Source organism: Staurois parvus, unplaced genomic scaffold, assembly GCF_062004578.1.
Source record: "Staurois parvus isolate SC_StPar_1 unplaced genomic scaffold, SC_StPar_1.0 ptg001161l, whole genome shotgun sequence".
NCBI classification, from domain to species: domain Eukaryota; kingdom Metazoa; phylum Chordata; class Amphibia; order Anura; family Ranidae; genus Staurois; species Staurois parvus.
Window position 1 is genome coordinate 1,119,587 of NW_028318957.1, and position 24,203 is coordinate 1,143,789.

At 49.5% G+C, this 24,203-nt stretch overlaps 1 long non-coding RNA gene across 1 annotated transcript; it reads right to left on the minus strand.

Moving 5' to 3' along the window:
- Nucleotides 1-1,807: 1,807 nt before the first annotated feature.
- Nucleotides 1,808-23,318, minus strand: LOC149439093 (uncharacterized). The gene is made up of 3 exons (XR_016307866.1): nucleotides 23,222-23,318; nucleotides 4,135-4,208; nucleotides 1,808-2,037 (listed from the first exon to the last, which is right to left on the minus strand). It is a non-coding gene; the product is annotated as an uncharacterized LOC149439093 (long non-coding RNA).
- Nucleotides 23,319-24,203: the final 885 nt, after the last annotated feature.

Sequence of the window (24,203 nt, forward strand, 5' to 3'; positions counted from 1 at the left end):
TTTGACCAGAAAGGTGGAATCTTATCCTTAAAGCATAAGCCTGAGGAAAACATTGCCAAATTCATCGAAAAATTGAAGATTTATAAGCTGCGTGATCCTTCTTTGGGCTTTCAGGAAGCACAAAGAGGGAATCTAGCAAAAATAATTAGTCTATGGAGTACCCTACCCTACGTTATGTCACACAAAGGACGCAATACAAAGAGAACAGGAGACTTTTTCATAAAAGTACATGGTATGGCAGGCACATATCAGGAATAGGAAATGTTGGGTAATACTGTAGATTAGCACCAAATGGGCATGATTCATAGAGGAAGGCAGCTTACCCAAAGATAAACTTAGTGTGTACAGGGAGGCTAAAAACAGAGTGAGTATATCACTACGAGTCTTGTATAAATCGATGGTGAGACCGTCAGGGCCAGGGGCTTTCCCATAAGGAAAGGAATGAATAGCAGCAGAGACCTCCTCTGGAGTAATGGGCCTCACCCTCTGCATCTGAGAGCCATCCCAGTGCTAACTGATCCAGTAAAGATGACCGGTCATGAGCCCAGAAATCTAGGGGGTAATTTAGAGGTATACAGGGTATTGTAAAATTGCCAGAAGTTTTCTATAATATCTGACAGTGAGGAAACCATTCCTCCCGTGGAGGTCTCAAGCTGGGAAATTAAGGTGATCGTGTTGAGCCAGCATTGCTAGTTGCCACCCATTATTGGTCACCTTGTTCACAAAATCGTTGTTTGCTATTGAGAAGATCCAATCTGGTCATTTCAACGAAGTGAAGGTGCAATTCTCTTTTGGCCATGGAGGGGGGGTCAAAGTTAGGTTCAGAGGGATCTGCTACATATTTGGTAGTACATTAGTCCACTGACTACTGTAAGGTGTGGGTGGTAGTGGTGTGTGCTTTGCGGACCGCAGCAATAGAGGAAACTTATTGTCCTCTTGTATATGCCTTAAAGGCATCCCATGTAACATCTGGAGAGGATGACCCAGCATTATTGTCCCAACACTCACTTAGCAATGGCGGAATAAAATTTTCAACAGTTGGGTGGGAGATCCAGTGGGGTCCCAACCGCCAGAGGGAGGTGTTACGAGAAGAGGGAGAGCGGAGCATCAGGGCCAACGGACAATGGTCCGACAATCGACTAGGTAGGTAGGAAGCAGTTAGAACATCCGCCAACAATGCAGGGTTAGCAAAATCAAGGTCAATACGAGAGGAAGTTTTATAGGATGTGGAAAAAACAGGAATAAGATCGAGTGGTAGTATGTTTCAATCTCCTAACTTCTTCCAATCCTGATGCCCGTGCCCAATTAACCAGATCAGCGGAAAAATATTTTGGGGGGTAGGTTTGTCCAGGTCGGGAGCCAAGGTGGCATTAAAGTCCTCCATGAGTAGCAATTTAGCAGGACAGTGCAGGGGAATCCTCTCCAGAAGCATACATAGCATTGTGGAGGAGAAGGGCAGAGGGATATATAATTGAAGCGACCACATTTTTGACCCCATAGCATGAAAACCATTAAAACATATTTCCCTTGTGGGTCAGTATGAATGGTCTCAAGCACACAAGGCAGGGATTTGCTAACCAGGATGGATACCCCTCTGGCATAAATGTAATAAGTAGCATGGAATGGCTTCTGAAACCAAGTCACATAGTAGGACCATCAGTCCATACAGACAAGCCAAGGTCATCTCTATAGGCTCTATTTATATTATTCTACTTGAATTCAGAGACCATTTAATCCAAATACAAGCATACTGACCACTACCTCTAGTTTAAAAACATAGATTAAAAAAAAGATGGCAAGACATAACTTGGGTTAAAAAATATGTCAACATTTTATTGAACAATCATTTGTATTACATATTCGAGACAATGGTAGAGGACAGTCATGAAGTGATCACAAAGTGGCTTTGGCTTGATGCTCATCACAGAACAAAATTGTGAAGGAAATCAGGCAAATTGATGAAGATAATGTCGTTGGGATGATTGCAGTTCACCTTGACCTTGCTCACACTTCAACATTGCTAGTTCAGTCGAGCAGCTAAAAAAAAAAAAAGGAGAGGTATAGGATTAGAGAGGACACATTTGCAAGCATAGTACGGAAACTGAATTTCAACGTTTGCAGCCAAATTGGGACAACACCTACTTCTCATTCGTTACATGTTCCCATCAACATAGCATAACTTAAAGTACATTTTTAAAAATTGAAAAACCTTTTTAGGTGCTTTATACTTAAAATGTTTACATGCTCTCCCTGCTTTTGTGATGTTTAGAAGAGGACTGTGGAGTTGTGATGCTGGGCACACACCAGTCTGCAATTCAACCCAGCTGCTGAACAAAAAAAAAAAAAAAACTGAAGCGCTCAGGAGGCGCTTGCTGTACTAATGAGCTCAGTAAAAGTGGGACTCAGCGAGCGCTTAATAATAGCAGCTAGTACACTAAAAAGGAAACCGTATACCTTCTAAAATGACAAATATATATGTGCAGCGCTAAAATGGATATGCATAAATAACTGTATAATCTCAAGGATATATAAAATGCTAGAGATATATACAGTACTGATGATCCGGAATAATATCTATATATATATATATATATATATATATATATATATATATAATGCCCAAATAAAGTGCTAATTATCCAGAGAAATATGATGTCATGGTGGATAATCAAAGAAACTATTAAGAATGTCCAAATGTAAAAAAAGATAGAAATGAGAGTTCCAATAAATATCAGTAATCCAGATAAATGTGAATCTTGTTATCCCAGTAGTAGGCTGACTTTTTACCACCCCGGGCTCCAGAGGGTTATCCATCCCAGGCTGTATTCCACCCTACCGTAGAGGGGACCTCTGGCTGATTACTACATATTAACATAATGCGTCTGGTGAGTGTGCATTTTTACTATACCCCGCACGTCACCGGACTATTTGTTTCCTACGGGGATAACAAGATTCACCTTTATCCAGATTACTGATATTTATTGGAATTCTCATTTATCTGTACTAATGAGCTGCTCTTCTGCTGAGCTTTTGTGTTCTAACAGGGGGAGTACCCCCCACCCCAACACACTTGCCATTGGCTGCCAACACTGATTGGATGTGGAGTTTTCTGGCACGCCTGTTTGGCTGGATTTTCATAGGCGGGTGTACACACAGGCCGAATGTCATACGGTTTCTATTGAACTGGCCAATACCAGCTGATATTCAGGCCATGTGTACAGGACTTGAGGCTGCCCAGTAATTCTTAAAAACAATTTCTACCTTCTTGGATATTTCTAAAAAAAAAAAAAAAAAAAATGGGTCATGGTTGATTCTAAGTACTCATACAGAGAATGTCAGGGAAGCAATAGAAAAAGGTTGGAAGACTGATGGATGGAAGCAACCAACCATTCTTCAACTGTCAGACCGAATGCTAATTCTATAAACAGATTTCCCTATAAAGGCAACACTCTGAAGCTGTACAAAACCCTAATGGCAGGAATATACGGTAAGAAAATCGTATGAAAAATTTTGTTAAACAAATTATCAACCCAGGATGTTATAACTGGTAATGATATTGTGAACTAAAAAAAGTTGTCATTTCACATGCGAACGAGCGATTTTCTATGCGGTGGTATGACAGTCATATAGGAAAAAAAAAAAAAAAAAAAAAAAAAAAAATCTATCAAGCGCCATCACGCATGAGCGGAAACAGAAGATGACCTGGACGTTCGTGAAGAAACAACGGGCGTACGAAGATGCTTCCACTTCGGAGCCTGCAAAGTATCTATTAATATGTTCTAATGCCAGTCCCAAAGAATAATGCTCGTTCTGGGCAGCAGGGTGTGGCTATAAGGTCACATGCACACTGCATCACTTCCACTTGTATGGAAGACATCAACACTATGTATTGCTTGACGAACAATTTTTTTCGACTGGTTAATATGGGCCACGATTTCGACCAACGAACAAACACTGATCGGTCTTACCGTGTATTCCTGCCATTAGTCAGACCAGAATTTAAAATTCTTCACATCTTAAGGCAACCTATTCCAAATGTAAAGAATGAAACGAATAGTTTTTCATAATGCAGCAACATCCATACACGTAGGACAGCCAACACTGGAGGTGATTTATTCTTACAAAACACTATACCTTTGCACTGGTACGGACTAGTATGACAATGTTTCTCTCCATTTTCTCTCCACTCAGCAAACATGACCCTGGAGCTGAAGGGGGGAGACAAACAAGGATGAAGTGCCATGTCCTCCTCAGCCAATTACATCATTGGTTGTTGGAATGCAAGCAGCTGGCCCTCAAGGTGTCCAAGGCTGTAATGCTACAAAATGAAAATCTATGGCTTGTGAAACAAAAAGGCCAAGGCATTCTTGTTGAAAGACTGTTCTAGACAATGCAACAAACACTCCAGCCAGAGTGTCCATTATTGGACTTAAGAAAGCTTTAAAAAAGAGATTAAAAACAATTCTGATTTGAAGAAAAAAAAAACAAAAACATACAGGTACTGCATTGCACGCTTTAAAGTTATTCTAAGGCATAAATTTTCTTAAAATAACAAACATGTCATACTTACCTGCTGTGTGCGGATTTTGCACAGAGCAGCCCAGATCCTCCTCTTCTTGGGTCCCCTGCTGGAGCTTAGTCCCTCCCTCCTGTCACGTGCCCCCATGGCAAAGAAGCCTTCCATGGAGGCACCCGAGAGCATGTCATTGCTCCATGTGTCCATTCACACACGGAGATGGACTCTGCCCCACCCTCTCTCTTCTAATTTGCACACTGGCTGTGATTGACTGCAGTGGGAGCCAAAGGCTCCTGCTGCTGTCTCAGCCAATGAGTAGAGGGAGTCCCAGGATAGCATACTGGATTTAAACATAAACTATGAAGCAAAAGTGAACTAGCATTGTAGAACAGACATTGCTACTAGAGATGAGCGAATCGAAGTATCCGAAGTGGAATTCGAGTCGAATATCGGAAAAATTTCGATTCGTGCCGAATCCGAAAAACAGCCTAATTCGGACGCGCGAATCGAAATTTTTCCGAAAATGGCGGCTGACATGTGCGGCGACGGAGCGGGGATGTCGGGGAAGGCGCGCAGACAAGGCGCGCTGCCCCATAATGCATTCCTCAACGACATGTGATCGCATCAGCCAATCAGCAGCCAGCCAGCCAGCACTGTGTAATGGTCGAGGTATATATAGCGGCCATTTTGGAAATCTTCATTTGCCTGCAGTCATTGAACAGAGGCAGACCGCTCTGTACTAGGGACAGGGACAGAGTTAGGGCCACAGAAACGAGAATTGGGGACAGAGAGAAGTTACTTAGGGACAGAGAACCATTACTCAGGGACACAGACTTGTTAATGAGGGCCACAGAATCGTTATTTAGGGACAAAGAAACGCTAGTTAGGGCCACAGAATTCATACTCAGGGACAGACAGAATTGTTACTCAGTGCCAGAGAATTGTTACTTAGGGCCACAGAAACGTTATTAGGGCCACAGAATTTTTACTCAGGGACAGACAGAATTGTTACTGAGTGCCAGAGAATTCTTACTCAGGGACAGACAGAATTGTTACTGAGTGCCAGAGAATTGTTACTCAGGGACAGACAGAATTGTTACTGAGTGCCAGAGAATTGTTACTCAGGGACAGACAGAATTGTTACTGAGTGCCAGAGAATTGTTACTCAGGGACAGACAGAATTGTTACTGAGTGCCAGAGAATTGTTACTCAGGGACAGACAGAATTGTTACTGAGTGCCAGAGAATTGTTACTCAGGGACAGACAGAATTGTTACTGAGTGCCAGAGAATTGTTACTCAGGGACAGACAGAATTGTTACTGAGTGCCAGAGAATTGTTACTCAGGGACAGACAGAATTGTTACTGAGTGCCAGAGAATTGTTACTCAGGGACAGACAGAATTGTTACTGAGTGCCAGAGAATTGTTACTCAGGGACAGACAGAATTGTTACTGAGTGCCAGAGAATTGTTACTCGCACAGACACAAAATTGTTACTTGCACAGACACAGAATTGTTACTCGCACAGACACAGAATTGTTACTCAGGGCCACAGAATTCATACTCAGGGATAGACAGAATTGTTACTGAGTGCCAGAGAATTGTTACTCAGGGACAGACAGAATTGTTACTGAGTGCCAGAGAATTGTTACTCAGGGACAGACAGAATTGTTACTGAGTGCCAGAGAATTGTTACTCAGGGACAGACAGAATTGTTACTGAGTGCCAGAGAATTGTTACTCAGGGACAGACAGAATTGTTACTGAGTGCCAGAGAATTGTTACTCAGGGACAGACAGAATTGTTACTGAGTGCCAGAGAATTGTTACTCGCACAGACACAAAATTGTTACTTGCACAGACACAGAATTGTTACTCAGGGCCACAGAATTCATACTCAGGGACAGACAGAATTGTTACTGAGTGCCAGAGAATTGTTACTCAGGGACAGACAGAATTGTTACTGAGTGCCAGAGAATTGTTACTCGCACAGACACAAAATTGTTACTTGCACAGACACAGAATTGTTACTCGCACAGACACAGAATTGTTACTCAGGGCCACAGAATTCATACTCAGGGACAGACAGAATTGTTACTGAGTGCCAGAGAATTGTTACTCAGGGACAGACAGAATTGTTACTGAGTGCCAGAGAATTGTTACTCGCACAGACACAAAATTGTTACTTGCACAGACACAGAATTGTTACTCGCACAGACACAGAATTGTTACTCAGGGCCACAGAATTCATACTCAGGGACAGACAGAATTGTTACTGAGTGCCAGAGAATTGTTACTCAGGGACAGACAGAATTGTTACTGAGTGCCAGAGAATTGTTACTCGCACAGACACAAAATTGTTACTTGCACAGACACAGAATTGTTACTCGCACAGACACAGAATTGTTACTCAGGGCCACAGAATTCATACTCAGGGACAGACAGAATTGTTACTGAGTGCCAGAGAATTGTTACTCAGGGACAGACAGAATTGTTACTGAGTGCCAGAGAATTGTTACTCAGGGACAGACAGAATTGTTACTGAGTGCCAGAGAATTGTTACTCGCACAGACACAAAATTGTTACTTGCACAGACACAGAATTGTTACTCGCACAGACACAGAATTGTTACTCAGGGCCACAGAATTCATACTCAGGGATAGACAGAATTGTTACTGAGTGCCAGAGAATTGTTACTCAGGGACAGACAGAATTGTTACTGAGTGCCAGAGAATTTTTACTCAGGGACAGACAGAATTGTTACTGAGTGCCAGAGAATTGTTACTCAGGGACAGACAGAATTGTTACTGAGTGCCAGAGAATTGTTACTCAGGGACAGACAGAATTGTTACTGAGTGCCAGAGAATTGTTACTCAGGGACAGACAGAATTGTTACTGAGTGCCAGAGAATTGTTACTCGCACAGACACAAAATTGTTACTTGCACAGACACAGAATTGTTACTCGCACAGACACAGAATTGTTACTCAGGGCCACAGAATTCATACTCAGGGACAGACAGAATTGTTACTGAGTGCCAGAGAATTGTTACTCAGGGACAGACAGAATTGTTACTGAGTGCCAGAGAATTGTTACTCGCACAGACACAAAATTGTTACTTGCACAGACACAGAATTGTTACTCGCACAGACACAGAATTGTTACTCAGGGCCACAGAATTCATACTCAGGGACAGACAGAATTGTTACTGAGTGCCAGAGAATTGTTACTCAGGGACAGACAGAATTGTTACTGAGTGCCAGAGAATTGTTACTCGCACAGACACAAAATTGTTACTTGCACAGACACAGAATTGTTACTCGCACAGACACAGAATTGTTACTCAGGGCCACAGAATTCATACTCAGGGACAGACAGAATTGTTACTGAGTGCCAGAGAATTGTTACTCAGGGACAGACAGAATTGTTACTGAGTGCCAGAGAATTGTTACTCGCACAGACACAAAATTGTTACTTGCACAGACACAGAATTGTTACTCGCACAGACACAGAATTGTTACTCGCACAGACACAGAATTGTTACTCAGGGCCACAGAATTCATACTCAGGGACAGACAGAATTGTTACTGAGTGCCAGAGAATTGTTACTCAGGGACACCTAATCGTTGAATTAAATAGTATGTCAGACAACATGCAGAGGAGTGGCAGAGGAGGCAATGTTTTAGGAGCGAGCAGACGTGGCAGCAGAGGAAGGGGTCGAGGCAGCAGTATTCGCAGCCAGAGGCCAGTGCTCCCGGTGTCATCCAGCGGTCGTGTCTCCACCAACAACCCTGCCGTCATTGATTGGTTGGCTCGGTCGTCTTCCTCTTCCCAGGTCACCTCTGACACCTACAGCCAACGGTCGGTGGGTACGTCAGACACAACCGTTAGTTGGCATGGCCCGGGACCAAGCCCACTGAAATCACGTGTCCTCTACCTGCCCCTGTCCTTTGCTGTTCCCTCACCAAGCGAAGTATCGCATGCTGTGGGCTCAGCCCCACTGTACAGTGAGGAAGAGCTAACAGAGGGCGGTCAGGAACGGGGGGAGACATCGGCCTTTTCAGCAGCCAAGCGAACAAGTACTGGCGAGGAGAGTGGCTCGGTAGCCGGTCTAGAGACAGGTCTGTCTCCTGACCCAGACGCAGCCGAGGGGGCTAGTAGTGAGGCGGAGACCCTACTTGATGATGAGGAGGTTGATCGCACTTGGCAGCCTCGTCGTCATCAGGCAATTTCTTCCGCATCATCAGGAGAAGAGGGTGGCAGCTTGGCAGCGAGCAAAACAGTCGGTGGGTTGCCCAGGAGACAGCAGCAGGGTCGCATCAGTGTCAGTGGAGCCAAACGTCCACGGAGTAGAGCACCAGCTCCACTGCAGCCTACCACCACGGCCAGTAGTGGTGCCGGTGCGCACGGAGGAAGTAGCAGTCAGCCAGTGAAGAGTAGCGGGGGCAAAGTTTCCTACTCGGTGGTGTGGCAATTTTTCCTCAAGCCGCCCGAGGAAGTAAACGTAGCCGTATGTCGACTATGTGGCCAGAAATGCAAGCGTGGCCAGGGGGCCCATGTTGGGACTACAGCGTTGCGTCAGCATATGCAGCGTCACCATTCGGTGGCCTGGGAAAACCGTGATAAACATACGGCGGTTCTGCCTGCCCCAGCCCCCGCTCCATCACCCGCTCCGTTACTTGCTCCGTCACCCGACGTCGTCAATCGCCCTCTATCAGCCAGTCAAGGCTCCAACACCTCTGCTGAGGGGAGTTGTCGCTCATTGGCATCTTCCGCTCGTTCAGATGCTCCTTCTCCTGCTACTCCTCTTCTCGGATTCCGTCAACAGTCTTTCTTGGAATCCGTATCCAAGAGACAACAGTTTGCGAGCACGCACCCGACGGTGCAAAAGCTGAACGTCCTCCTGTCCAAGTTGCTGGTGCTGCAGTCCCTCCCTTTCCAACTGGTGGACTCAGCACCTTTCCGAGAAATGATGGCTTGTGCCGCGCCGCGGTGGAGAGTGCCAAGCCGTCATTTCTTTGCCCAAAAGGCAGTGCCAGCCCTGCATTCACATGTAGAAGAGATGGTGGGCCAGTCTTTGAGCATGTCGGTCTCTGCCAAAGTGCACGGCAGCGCCGACGTGTGGAGCTGTAACTACGGTCAGGGACAGTACATGTCATTTACGGCCCACTGGGTGAACGTGGTGCCGGCACAGCCGCACCAGCAACTTGGACAGGTCACGACGCTTTTGCCTCCACGTTTGCACGTCCTTGGTCCAGCAAGCATGTCCGCCTCTACCACCTCTTTTTCCGCCGTGTCCTCAGCTGCCACCCCCGTGCCAAGTCCCATTACCCGACCGGCATATCACATGTGCAGGGCGCAACGGTGTCACGCTGTGCTGCACCTGGTATGCCTTGGCGAACGTAGTCACACAGGGGAGGAACTGCTGAGTGTAATGAACAGAGAAATCGACAGATGGCTGTCTCCGCGCAAACTAAAAATCGGAACCATGTTGACTGACAACGGAAAGAACATGGTGTCTGCTCTGCGTCAAGGAAGGTTGTGCCATGCGCCATGCATGGCTCACGTGTTCAATCTGGTTGTCAAGCGGTTCCTAAAATCCACCATCCCACTGCAAGACATCCTTAAAATGTCACGTAAACTGTGCATGCATTTCAGCCATTCCTACACCGCAAAGAACACCCTCATTGAGCTGCAGCGGCAGAACGGAATTCCACAGCATCGCCTGATCTGCGACGTTGCAACAAGGTGGAATTCAACCCTACACATGTTAGACCGCCTTTACGAGCAGCGAAAGGCCATCACCGATTTCCTGATGTTACAAGCGGATAAAGGTACTCCCCTGTGTAACTTAGATGTCAGCCATTGGCAGCTCATGCGTGACACCTGCCGCTTGCTCAGGCCCTTTGAGGAGGCCACGCTATTCGTGAGTCGGCAGGACTATGGGATGAACGACGTCATTCCTCTGTTGCACGTCCTGGAACAAATGCTGTTAACAATGGCTGGTCAGGGTGCGGTAGACGTGGCGCACAGATCTGAACGCCACATGACCCCTGTGGGGGCAGGACAGGAAGAAGAGGAGGAGGTAGAGGAGGACATTTGTGCTCAGGAATTATTGAGTGAAATGGGTGGTTTTTCCACTCAGCGGACAGGAGTGGAGGAGCAGGAGCATCTGGTAGAGGAGGAGGAGGAGGAGACAGAGGACCCAGACGCACCGTGGCAGTATGCTGTGGAGATGGAGGCAGGGAGTCCCTCGCATTCCTTGGCACAAATGGCCCATAGCATGCTCGGTTGCTTGCGTAGCGACAGCCGAATAATAACCATCAGACAGAGGGATGACTTTTGGCTGTCCACCTTGTTGGACCCTCGCTACCGGTCCAAAATGGTGGCCTTTTTCACACCTGCTGAGAGGGAGGCCAAAATTACGTACTATAAAAACCACCTATGTAGTCAGTTGGTCTCTGCCTTTCTGCGCCAACGTCCATCCTCAGACACTGTGGGCCCTGTGCGCTCGCGTTCCGCTGGCATGGCAGCAGGGGAGGGGTGGGGTGGTAGGAGCAGTGGCAGCTCCACCAGCAGTGGCTGCCTCAGTCTGCAGTCGATGATGAGTAGCTTTCTTCACCAGCGCAGTGAGGAAACTACTAACCAGCCGCAGCAGCAGCAGCAGCATCAGGTGGACCTGGAGCAGGAGCTCAAACAACAGGCTTGGGCCTACTTGGACAGCACCCTGCCAACCGAGGTAGACAATCCCCTTGACTACTGGGCAACGAAACTTGACCTTTGGCCCCAACTAGCTGAATTTGCCCTTGAAAGGCTGTCATGCCCGGCCAGTAGCGTGGCATCGGAGCGCGTGTTTAGTGCGGCAGGAGGTATTGTAACTCCGCGGAGGACACGACTGTCCACCCAAAGTGTGGAGAGACTCACGTTTGTGAAAATGAATCAGGCGTGGATTAGTCTGGATTTCAAACCACCAGTTCCTGACACAACTGACTAAATCCGCCATGAATCATGCCTCAAACATGTGCCACTTTCAGGTCTCCTCACACTGCTGGTGTGTTTAATTTTTTGACATAGGGTGCTGGCAGATTACGGGCCTCCTATAGCTGCTGCCAGGCCCCTAATCTGCCATAGGCCCCTATATACCGCCTCCTCATGCTGCTGCTAGGTCCAGAGTCTCTCATGGGTCCCTGTACGGCCTCCCATTGCTGCTGTCTCCATCGCCACACTCTGCTGCCATGTGCCACTTTCAGGTCTCTTCACACTGCTGGTGTGTTTAATTTTTTGACATAGGGTGCAGGCAGATTACGGGCCTCACATAGCTGCTGCCAGGCCCCTAATCTGCCATGGGCCCCTATATACCGCCTCCTCATGCTGCTGCCAAGTCCAGAGTCTCTCATGGGTCCCTGTACGGCCTCCCATTGCTGCTGTCTCCATCGCCACACTCTGCTGCCATGTGCCACTTTCAGGTCTCTTCACACTGCTGGTGTGTTAAATTTTTTGACATAGGGTGCAGGCAGATTACGGGCCTCACATAGCTGCTGCCAGGCCCCTAATCTGCCATGGGCCCCTATATACCGCCTCCTCATGCTGCTGCCAAGTCCAGAGTCTGTCATGGGTCCCTGTATGGCCTCCCATTGCTGCTGTCTCCATCGCCACACTCTGCTGCCATGTGCCACTTTCAGGTCTCTTCACACTGCTGGTGTGTTAAATTTTTTGACATAGGGTGCAGGCAGATTACGGGCCTCACATAGCTGCTGCCAGGCCCCTAATCTGCCATGGGCCCCTATATACCGCCTCCTCATGCTGCTGCCAAGTCTAGAGTCTGTCATGGGTCCCTGTACGGCCTCCCATTGCTGCTGTCTCCATCGCCACACTCTGCCATGTGCCACTTTCAGGTCTCTTCACACTGCTGGTGTGTTTAATTTTTTGACATAGGGTGCAGGCAGATTACGGGCCTCACATAGCTGCTGCCAGGCCCCTAATCTGCCATGGGCCCCTATATACCGCCTCCTCATGCTGCTGCCAAGTCCAGAGTCTCTCATGGGTCCCTGTACGGCCTCCCATTGCTGCTGTCTCCATCGCCACACTCTGCTGCCATGTGCCACTTTCAGGTCTCTTCACACTGCTGGTGTGTTAAATTTTTTGACATAGGGTGCAGGCAGATTACGGGCCTCACATAGCTGCTGCCAGGCCCCTAATCTGCCATGGGCCCCTATATACCGCCTCCTCATGCTGCTGCCAAGTCCAGAGTCTGTCATGGGTCCCTGTATGGCCTCCCATTGCTGCTGTCTCCATCGCCACACTCTGCTGCCATGTGCCACTTTCAGGTCTCTTCACACTGCTGGTGTGTTAAATTTTTTGACATAGGGTGCAGGCAGATTACGGGCCTCACATAGCTGCTGCCAGGCCCCTAATCTGCCATGGGCCCCTATATACCGCCTCCTCATGCTGCTGCCAAGTCTAGAGTCTCTCATGGGTCCCTGTACGGCCTCCCATTGCTGCTGTCTCCATCGCCACACTCTGCTGCCATGTGCCACTTTCAGGTCTCTTCACACTGCTGGTGTGTTTAATTTTTTGACATAGGGTGCAGGCAGATTACGGGCCTCACATAGCTGCTGCCAGGCCCCTAATCTGCCATGGGCCCCTATATACCGCCTCCTCATGCTGCTGCCAAGTCTAGAGTCTGTCATGGGTCCCTGTACGGCCTCCCATTGCTGCTGTCTCCATCGCCACACTCTGCTGCCATGTGCCACTTTCAGGTCTCTTCACACTGCTGGTGTGTTAAATTTTTTGACATAGGGTGCAGGCAGATTACGGGCCTCACATAGCTGCTGCCAGGCCCCTAATCTGCCATGGGCCCCTATATACCGCCTCCTCATGCTGCTGCCAAGTCCAGAGTCTCTCATGGGTCCCTGTACGGCCTCCCATTGCTGCTGTCTCCATCGCCACACTCTGCTGCCATGTGCCACTTTCAGGTCTCTTCACACTGCTGGTGTGTTTAATTTTTTGACATAGGGTGCAGGCAGATTACGGGCCTCACATAGCTGCTGCCAGGCCCCTAATCTGCCATGGGCCCCTATATACCGCCTCCTCATGCTGCTGCCAAGTCTAGAGTCTGTCATGGGTCCCTGTACGGCCTCCCATTGCTGCTGTCTCCATCGCCACACTCTGCCATGTGCCACTTTCAGGTCTCTTCACACTGCTGGTGTGTTTAATTTTTTGACATAGGGTGCAGGCAGATTACGGGCCTCACATAGCTGCTGCCAGGCCCCTAATCTGCCATGGGCCCCTATATACCGCCTCCTCATGCTGCTGCCAAGTCCAGAGTCTCTCATGGGTCCCTGTACGGCCTCCCATTGCTGCTGTCTCCATCGCCACACTCTGCTGCCATGTGCCACTTTCAGGTCTCTTCACACTGCTGGTGTGTTAAATTTTTTGACATAGGGTGCAGGCAGATTACGGGCCTCACATAGCTGCTGCCAGGCCCCTAATCTGCCATGGGCCCCTATATACCGCCTCCTCATGCTGCTGCCAAGTCTAGAGTCTCTCATGGGTCCCTGTACGGCCTCCCATTGCTGCTGTCTCCATCGCCACACTCTGCCATGTGCCACTTTCAGGTCTCTTCACACTGCTGGTGTGTTTAATTTTTTGACATAGGGTGCAGGCAGATTACGGGCCTCACATAGCTGCTGCCAGGCCCCTAATCTGCCATGGGCCCCTATATACCGCCTCCTCATGCTGCTGCCAAGTCTAGAGTCTGTCATGGGTCCCTGTACGGCCTCCCATTGCTGCTGTCTCCATCGCCACACTCTGCCATGTGCCACTTTCAGGTCTCTTCACACTGCTGGTGTGTTTAATTTTTTGACATAGGGTGCAGGCAGATTACGGGCCTCACATAGCTGCTGCCAGGCCCCTAATCTGCCATGGGCCCCTATATACCGCCTCCTCATGCTGCTGCCAAGTCCAGAGTCTCTCATGGGTCCCTCTACGGCCTCCCATTGCTGCTGTCTCCATCGCCACACTCTGCTGCCATGTGCCACTTTCAGGTCTCTTCACACTGCTGGTGTGTTAAATTTTTTGACATAGGGTGCAGGCAGATTACGGGCCTCACATAGCTGCTGCCAGGCCCCTAATCTGCCATGGGCCCCTATATACCGCCTCCTCATGCTGCTGCCAAGTCTAGAGTCTCTCATGGGTCCCTGTACGGCCTCCCATTGCTGCTGTCTCCATCGCCACACTCTGCCATGTGCCACTTTCAGGTCTCTTCACACTGCTGGTGTGTTTAATTTTTTGACATAGGGTGCAGGCAGATTACGGGCCTCACATAGCTGCTGCCAGGCCCCTAATCTGCCATGGGCCCCTATATACCGCCTCCTCATGCTGCTGCCAAGTCCAGAGTCTGTCATGGGTCCCTGTATGGCCTCCCATTGCTGCTGTCTCCATCGCCACACTCTGCTGCCATGTGCCACTTTCAGGTCTCTTCACACTGCTGGTGTGTTAAATTTTTTGACATAGGGTGCAGGCAGATTACGGGCCTCACATAGCTGCTGCCAGGCCCCTAATCTGCCATGGGCCCCTATATACCGCCTCCTCATGCTGCTGCCAAGTCCAGAGTCTGTCATGGGTCCCTGTACGGCCTCCCATTGCTGCTGTCTCCATCGCCACACTCTGCTGCCATGTGCCACTTTCAGGTCTCTTCACACTGCTGGTGTGTTAAATTTTTTGACATAGGGTGCAGGCAGATTACGGGCCTCACATAGCTGCTGCCAGGCCCCTAATCTGCCATGGGCCCCTATATACCGCCTCCTCATGCTGCTGCCAAGTCTAGAGTCTCTCATGGGTCCCTGTACGGCCTCCCATTGCTGCTGTCTCCATCGCCACACTCTGCCATGTGCCACTTTCAGGTCTCTTCACACTGCTGGTGTGTTTAATTTTTTGACATAGGGTGCAGGCAGATTACGGGCCTCACATAGCTGCTGCCAGGCCCCTAATCTGCCATGGGCCCCTATATACCGCCTCCTCATGCTGCTGCCAAGTCCAGAGTCTCTCATGGGTCCCTGTACGGCCTCCCATTGCTGCTGTCTCCATCGCCACACTCTGCTGCCATGTGCCACTTTCAGGTCTCTTCACACTGCTGGTGTGTTAAATTTTTTGACATAGGGTGCAGGCAGATTACGGGCCTCACATAGCTGCTGCCAGGCCCCTAATCTGCCATGGGCCCCTATATACCGCCTCCTCATGCTGCTGCCAAGTCCAGAGTCTCTCATGGGTCCCTGTACGGCCTCCCATTGCTGCTGTCTCCATCGCCACACTCTGCTGCCATGTGCCACTTTCAGGTCTCTTCACACTGCTGGTGTGTTTAATTTTTTGACATAGGGTGCAGGCAGATTACGGGCCTCACATAGCTGCTGCCAGGCCCCTAATCTGCCATGGGCCCCTATATACCGCCTCCTCATGCTGCTGCCAAGTCTAGAGTCTCTCATGGGTCCCTGTACGGCCTCCCATTGCTGCTGTCTCCATCGCCACACTCTGCCATGTGCCACTTTCAGGTCTCTTCACACTGCTGGTGTGTTTAATTTTTTGACATAGGGTGCAGGCAGATTACGGGCCTCACATAGCTGCTGCCAGGCCCCTAATCTGCCATGGGCCCCTATATACCGCCTCCTCATGCTGCTGCCAAGTCTAGAGTCTGTCATGGGTCCCTGTACGGCCTCCCATTGCTGCTGTCTCCATCGCCACACTCTGCCATGTGCCACTTTCAGGTCTCTTCACACTGCTGGTGTGTTTAATTTTTTGACATAGGGTGCAGGCAGATTACGGGCCTCACATAGCTGCTGCCAGGCCCCTAATCTGCCATGGGCCCCTATATACCGCCTCCTCATGCTGCTGCCAAGTCTAGAGTCTCTCATGGGTCCCTGTACGGCCTCCCATTGCTGCTGTCTCCATCGCCACACTCTGCCATGTGCCACTTTCAGGTCTCTTCACACTGCTGGTGTGTTTAATTTTTTGACATAGGGTGCAGGCAGATTACGGGCCTCACATAGCTGCTGCCAGGCCCCTAATCTGCCATGGGCCCCTATATACCGCCTCCTCATGCTGCTGCCAAGTCCAGAGTCTGTCATGGGTCCCTGTACGGCCTCCCATTGCTGCTGTCTCCATCGCCACACTCTGCCATGTGCCACTTTCAGGTCTCTTCACACTGCTGGTGTGTTTAATTTTTTGACATAGGGTGCAGGCAGATTACGGGCCTCACATAGCTGCTGCCAGGCCCCTAATCTTCCATGGGCCCCTATATACCGCCTCCTCATGCTGCTGCCAAGTCTAGAGTCTCTCATGGGTCCCTGTACGGCCTCCCATTGCTGCTGTCTCCATCGCCACACTCTGCCATGTGCCACTTTCAGGTCTCTTCACACTGCTGGTGTGTTTAATTTTTTGACATAGGGTGCAGGCAGATTACGGGCCTCACATAGCTGCTGCCAGGCCCCTAATCTGCCATGGGCCCCTATATACCGCCTCCTCATGCTGCTGCCAAGTCCAGAGTCTCTCATGGGTCCCTGTACGGCCTCCCATTGCTGCTGTCTCCATCGCCACACTCTGCTGCCATGTGCCACTTTCAGGTCTCTTCACACTGCTGGTGTGTTAAATTTTTTGACATAGGGTGCAGGCAGATTACGGGCCTCACATAGCTGCTGCCAGGCCCCTAATCTGCCATGGGCCCCTATATACCGCCTCCTCATGCTGCTGCCAAGTCTAGAGTCTCTCATGGGTCCCTGTACGGCCTCCCATTGCTGCTGTCTCCATCGCCACACTCTGCTGCCATGTGCCACTTTCAGGTCTCTTCACACTGCTGGTGTGTTTAATTTTTTGACATAGGGTGCAGGCAGATTACGGGCCTCACATAGCTGCTGCCAGGCCCCTAATCTGCCATGGGCCCCTATATACCGCCTCCTCATGCTGCTGCCAAGTCCAGAGTCTGTCATGGGTCCCTGTACGGCCTCCCATTGCTGCTGTCTCCATCGCCACACTCTGCTGCCATGTGCCACTTTCAGGTCTCTTCACACTGCTGGTGTGTTAAATTTTTTGACATAGGGTGCAGGCAGATTACGGGCCTCACATAGCTGCTGCCAGGCCCCTAATCTGCCATGGGCCCCTATATACCGCCTCCTCATGCTGCTGCCAAGTCTAGAGTCTGTCATGGGTCCCTGTACGGCCTCCCATTGCTGCTGTCTCCATCGCCACACTCTGCCATGTGCCACTTTCAGGTCTCTTCACACTGCTGGTGTGTTTAATTTTTTGACATAGGGTGCAGGCAGATTACGGGCCTCACATAGCTGCTGCCAGGCCCCTAATCTGCCATGGGCCCCTATATACCGCCTCCTCATGCTGCTGCCAAGTCCAGAGTCTCTCATGGGTCCCTGTACGGCCTCCCATTGCTGCTGTCTCCATCGCCACACTCTGCTGCCATGTGCCACTTTCAGGTCTCTTCACACTGCTGGTGTGTTAAATTTTTTGACATAGGGTGCAGGCAGATTACGGGCCTCACATAGCTGCTGCCAGGCCCCTAATCTTCCATGGGCCCCTATATACCGCCTCCTCATGCTGCTGCCAAGTCTAGAGTCTCTCATGGGTCCCTGTACGGCCTCCCATTGCTGCTGTCTCCATCGCCACACTCTGCCATGTGCCACTTTCAGGTCTCTTCACACTGCTGGTGTGTTTAATTTTTTGACATAGGGTGCAGGCAGATTACGGGCCTCACATAGCTGCTGCCAGGCCCCTAATCTGCCATGGGCCCCTATATACCGCCTCCTCATGCTGCTGCCAAGTCCAGAGTCTCTCATGGGTCCCTGTACGGCCTCCCATTGCTGCTGTCTCCATCGCCACACTCTGCTGCCATGTGCCACTTTCAGGTCTCTTCACACTGCTGGTGTGTTAAATTTTTTGACATAGGGTGCAGGCAGATTACGGGCCTCACATAGCTGCTGCCAGGCCCCTAATCTGCCATGGGCCCCTATATACCGCCTCCTCATGCTGCTGCCAAGTCTAGAGTCTCTCATGGGTCCCTGTACGGCCTCCCATTGCTGCTGTCTCCATCGCCACACTCTGCTGCCATGTGCCACTTTCAGGTCTCTTCACACTGCTGGTGTGTTTAATTTTTTGACATAGGGTGCAGGCAGATTACGGGCCTCACATAGCTGCTGCCAGGCCCCTAATCTGCCATGGGCCCCTATATACCGCCTCCTCATGCTGCTGCCAAGTCCAGAGTCTGTCATGGGTCCCTGTACGGCCTCCCATTGCTGCTGTCTCCATCGCCACACTCTGCTGCCATGTGCCACTTTCAGGTCTCTTCACACTGCTGGTGTGTTAAATTTTTTGACATAGGGTGCAGGCAGATTACGGGCCTCACATAGCTGCTGCCAGGCCCCTAATCTGCCATGGGCCCCTATATACCGCCTCCTCATGCTGCTGCCAAGTCTAGAGTCTCTCATGGGTCCCTGTACGGCCTCCCATTGCTGCTGTCTCCATCGCCACACTCTGCTGCCATGTGCCACTTTCAGGTCTCTTCACACTGCTGGTGTGTTAAATTTTTTGACATAGGGTGCAGGCAGATTACGGGCCTCACATAGCTGCTGCCAGGCCCCTAATCTGCCATGGGCCCCTATATACCGCCTCCTCATGCTGCTGCCAAGTCTAGAGTCTGTCATGGGTCCCTGTACGGCCTCCCATTGCTGCTGTCTCCATCGCCACACTCTGCCATGTGCCACTTTCAGGTCTCTTCACACTGCTGGTGTGTTTAATTTTTTGACATAGGGTGCAGGCAGATTACGGGCCTCACATAGCTGCTGCCAGGCCCCTAATCTGCCATGGGCCCCTATATACCGCCTCCTCATGCTGCTGCCAAGTCCAGAGTCTCTCATGGGTCCCTGTACGGCCTCCCATTGCTGCTGTCTCCATCGCCACACTCTGCTGCCATGTGCCACTTTCAGGTCTCTTCACACTGCTGGTGTGTTAAATTTTTTGACATAGGGTGCAGGCAGATTACGGGCCTCACATAGCTGCTGCCAGGCCCCTAATCTGCCATGGGCCCCTATATACCGCCTCCTCATGCTGCTGCCAAGTCCAGAGTCTCTCATGGGTCCCTGTACGGCCTCCCATTGCTGCTGTCTCCATCGCCACACTCTGCTGCCATGTGCCACTTTCAGGTCTCTTCACACTGCTGGTGTGTTTAATTTTTTGACATAGGGTGCAGGCAGATTACGGGCCTCACATAGCTGCTGCCAGGCCCCTAATCTGCCATGGGCCCCTATATACCGCCTCCTCATGCTGCTGCCAAGTCCAGAGTCTCTCATGGGTCCCTGTACGGCCTCCCATTGCTGCTGTCTCCATCGCCACACTCTGCTGCCATGTGCCACTTTCAGGTCTCTTCACACTGCTGGTGTGTTAAATTTTTTGACATAGGGTGCAGGCAGATTACGGGCCTCACATAGCTGCTGCCAGGCCCCTAATCTGCCATGGGCCCCTATATACCGCCTCCTCATGCTGCTGCCAAGTCCAGAGTCTCTCATGGGTCCCTGTACGGCCTCCCATTGCTGCTGTCTCCATCGCCACACTCTGCTGCCATGTGCCACTTTCAGGTCTCTTCACACTGCTGGTGTGTTTAATTTTTTGACATAGGGTGCAGGCAGATTACGGGCCTCACATAGCTGCTGCCAGGCCCCTAATCTGCCATGGGCCCCTATATACCGCCTCCTCATGCTGCTGCCAAGTCTAGAGTCTCTCATGGGTCCCTGTACGGCCTCCCATTGCTGCTGTCTCCATCGCCACACTCTGCCATGTGCCACTTTCAGGTCTCTTCACACTGCTGGTGTGTTTAATTTTTTGACATAGGGTGCAGGCAGATTACGGGCCTCACATAGCTGCTGCCAGGCCCCTAATCTGCCATGGGCCCCTATATACCGCCTCCTCATGCTGCTGCCAAGTCCAGAGTCTCTCATGGGTCCCTGTACGGCCTCCCATTGCTGCTGTCTCCATCGCCACACTCTGCTGCCATGTGCCACTTTCAGGTCTCTTCACACTGCTGGTGTGTTAAATTTTTTGACATAGGGTGCAGGCAGATTACGGGCCTCACATAGCTGCTGCCAGGCCCCTAATCTGCCATGGGCCCCTATATACCGCCTCCTCATGCTGCTGCCAAGTCTAGAGTCTCTCATGGGTCCCTGTACGGCCTCCCATTGCTGCTGTCTCCATCGCCACACTCTGCTGCCATGTGCCACTTTCAGGTCTCTTCACACTGCTGGTGTGTTTAATTTTTTGACATAGGGTGCAGGCAGATTACGGGCCTCACATAGCTGCTGCCAGGCCCCTAATCTGCCATGGGCCCCTATATACCGCCTCCTCATGCTGCTGCCAAGTCCAGAGTCTCTCATGGGTCCCTGTACGGCCTCCCATTGCTGCTGTCTCCATCGCCACACTCTGCTGCCATGTGCCACTTTCAGGTCTCTTCACACTGCTGGTGTGTTAAATTTTTTGACATAGGGTGCTGGCAGATTACGGGCCTCCCATTGCTGCTGCCAGACATGTAATCTGCCATGGGCCCCCGTACCGACTCCTCATGCTGTGACGTTGCAACAAGGTGTAATTCAACCCTACATATGTTAGACCGCCTTTACGAACAGCTAAAGGCCATCACAGATTTCCTGATGTTAAAAGCGGATAAAGGTACTCCCTGTGTAACTTAGATGTCAGCCATTGTCAGCTCATGTGTGACACCTGCGCTTGCTCAGGCCCTTTGAGGAGGCCACGCTATTCGTGAGTCGGCAGGACTATGGGATGAATGAGGTCAAATCGGCCATGGGCCCCCGTACCGCCTGTTCACGCTGATGCTGGTCCCACAGTGTGACCTGGGTCCCTGTACGGCCTCCCATTGCTTCCACTCTGCCATGTGCCACTTTGAAATCTCCTCACACTCCTGCGGTTGTCCATTTTGTCATAGGTTGCTGGCAGATTACAGGCCTTCCATAGGTGCCACCAAGCCCCATATCGGCCATGGGCCCCCGTACCGCCTGGTCACGCTGCTGCTGGGCCCATAGTGTGACCTGGGTCCCTGTACCGCCTCCCATTGCTCCCACTCTGCCATGTGCCACTTTCAGGTCTCCTCACGCTCCTGCTGGTTTCCATTTTGTCATAGGTTGCTGTATGGCCTCCCATTGCTGCTGCCTCCACCGCCACACTGTGGCTCCAAACACTGGTTTTGGCCCCGTGACTGGCCAAAGGAGTGAAGTGTGCAGTGATTCTAAGATCGACGGCACTCATCTGCATGTCATACTGACAGACAGTATTATTTCTCTTCCCCAGCAGACTCCAAGGGCATTTAAATTAAAGGTACAGTGTTCTGCACTAATATTAAGTCTCTCTGAAGCCTAGAAACACCCTTTTTTAAGTTAAATTCACAGCGAATTTATTCGACTCGAATCGAATATTGTCCACGAATTCGCCGAATCAGTCGAATCGAATTTTTCATTTCTTCGCTCATCTCTAATTGCTACATTGGGCTTTTAGGAGTAATGGAATTGTTGAGGGAGGTGTGAACCTATTTGAAGTGGGAGTGGCACATCTGACCTTTTCCCCAAGGGGATAAGGATTCTGACGTAGTACCAAAAGTCTGACCCAGGAATAGAGATTGTTGATTTTGGCTTGGCCGAAGCGTTTGTTGACTCTAGTATGGTGCCCTCATACGCTAATCAAGAAAAACTCTGAACCATTGCAAAATCAACTCTCTGTATTCCCAGGAAGAAAGGATGAACAGTTCTAGGACAATCCTCCCATTTCCATCATAAGCCATAATTGAGCGTTTGGACCAACTGTGAGGCTGCAATGAGGCAGTGGGAAAGGAGACTGAATCATATCCAGCCCCAGCCTTCTCAGAGGAGTGGGCACTCCTCCCTAATCCAGCAAAGTCTCAGATTGACTCAGTCTCCAAGCCCGCTGCTACATAGCAGCTTTGCAATTGGTCCAGATGCCCAACCATAGCTCACAACGGAAAGTTAAGAATGTCCTACAACAGTAGACCCTTTACTTCCAGAGAGTGGGGGCACTCTCCGTAGACTTTCCCAAGAGGGATCAGAGTGAAATCCTTGCTTAGCCTTCCGTCCCTGTAGTCTGCTGAAAGAGAACTCCTTGAAACCGGTAACCTGCAGGGTAAGCCCAAGTTGTGGGCTGAAGAGACTAACTGAGCGCCTGACGAAGCTGTATTGCGTGGCCCTGACCTTCAAAGCTCAGGAAAGTCTCAGCCTACAACCCAGGAGCTCCTTCTCAGCTAGAGACTTCAGACTGAACCAGAAAGACTCTCCAATCCCAGGAGTTAAAGAGTTATGATAACATTTCAGAACTCTGGTGCTATTCAGCAAACTATAGACTATACTTATTACTTGGCAATACATTTGTAAATTTAATTTTGGGTCCACAAAACATTGTGGCTAACCAAAGTCATGAATTATGATAAAAGCTCATAACTCAAATCTGTTGATATTTTGCAAGCTATAGACTATCTTTCATAACTCAGCTTAGGAATGCATTCAAGTAAATTCATTTTTGGGTCCACAAAAATGTGTGGCTAACCCATGCCATGAGTTATAATAAAAGCTCATAACTCTGACGATACCTTTTGCAAGTAATAGACTATCATTCTGAGCTTTTTATATTAGGTACCTACCATCCACCAATGCTGCAGGAGCAGAAAAGGGTTTCCATCTTGATCGGTGTATTCATGGTTTCTCCATGTTGCTTGGAGAGATCATGGCTTCCATCTAGACACAGAAAAAAAAAAAAAATAAACAATAGCATAATGCCTACTTCTCCCAAGTATAATGAAATCTTAATTTTGGGTTAAATAGCACAATTTAAACATGTCATGATGTAGAGGTTCTCATTGCTAACATAAAATGCTGCTGTCTGGCTATTATTCCTAACCCCTGGTTTAGGTGTGTTCCATGTCACGTACCCCTGAATAGGCAGATTTATGAAGGTCCAAGTTAGAAGTCTCTATGCATACTTGTCCTGGTTTAGTTACTTTTACACAAGCCATAGATTATACAATTTTCTATTCCTCCACCATGGATGAAAAGAAAGAAAATCGCTCGATTCCAACATCAACACAGTCAATGTTGATGGGAGAATCCCTCCCACAGCAGTATGGTCTTTGTCATCAGGGAGTGTTGGGAGCCTTCCCTGCCGATAGAACACAAATGATCACTGTGGGTGGCTACAGCTAGCAGCAGTGCTCTCATGAGAGAAATCTGACAGGCTGGTTGTACTAAAGAAGTTTGATGGATCGACTTCAGTACAACCAGGCCGTCCAAAGATAGATCGAATCTCGCACGGTCCCTACTGAACCTGATGAAACTTGATTCATCTATGGTCAGCTTTAATGTTACAGATTATCAGCAAGACAGCCAGACAATTGATATTTTTAGAAGGAGAAAACCATAAGGAAAGCTTCTATTGTTTTATATTTACCGCTAAAGAATTAAACAAAAAAAATAAAAATAAGGACTTTTTATATATATATATATATAAAAAAAATATATATATAAAAAATGATTTTATTGAAAAATGGCAAAGAAAGTCCATAGAGACAGTTTTGACTGATAATTCTTTGTGGCCATAATTGGTCCAATCATTACTGTCAAATTAAT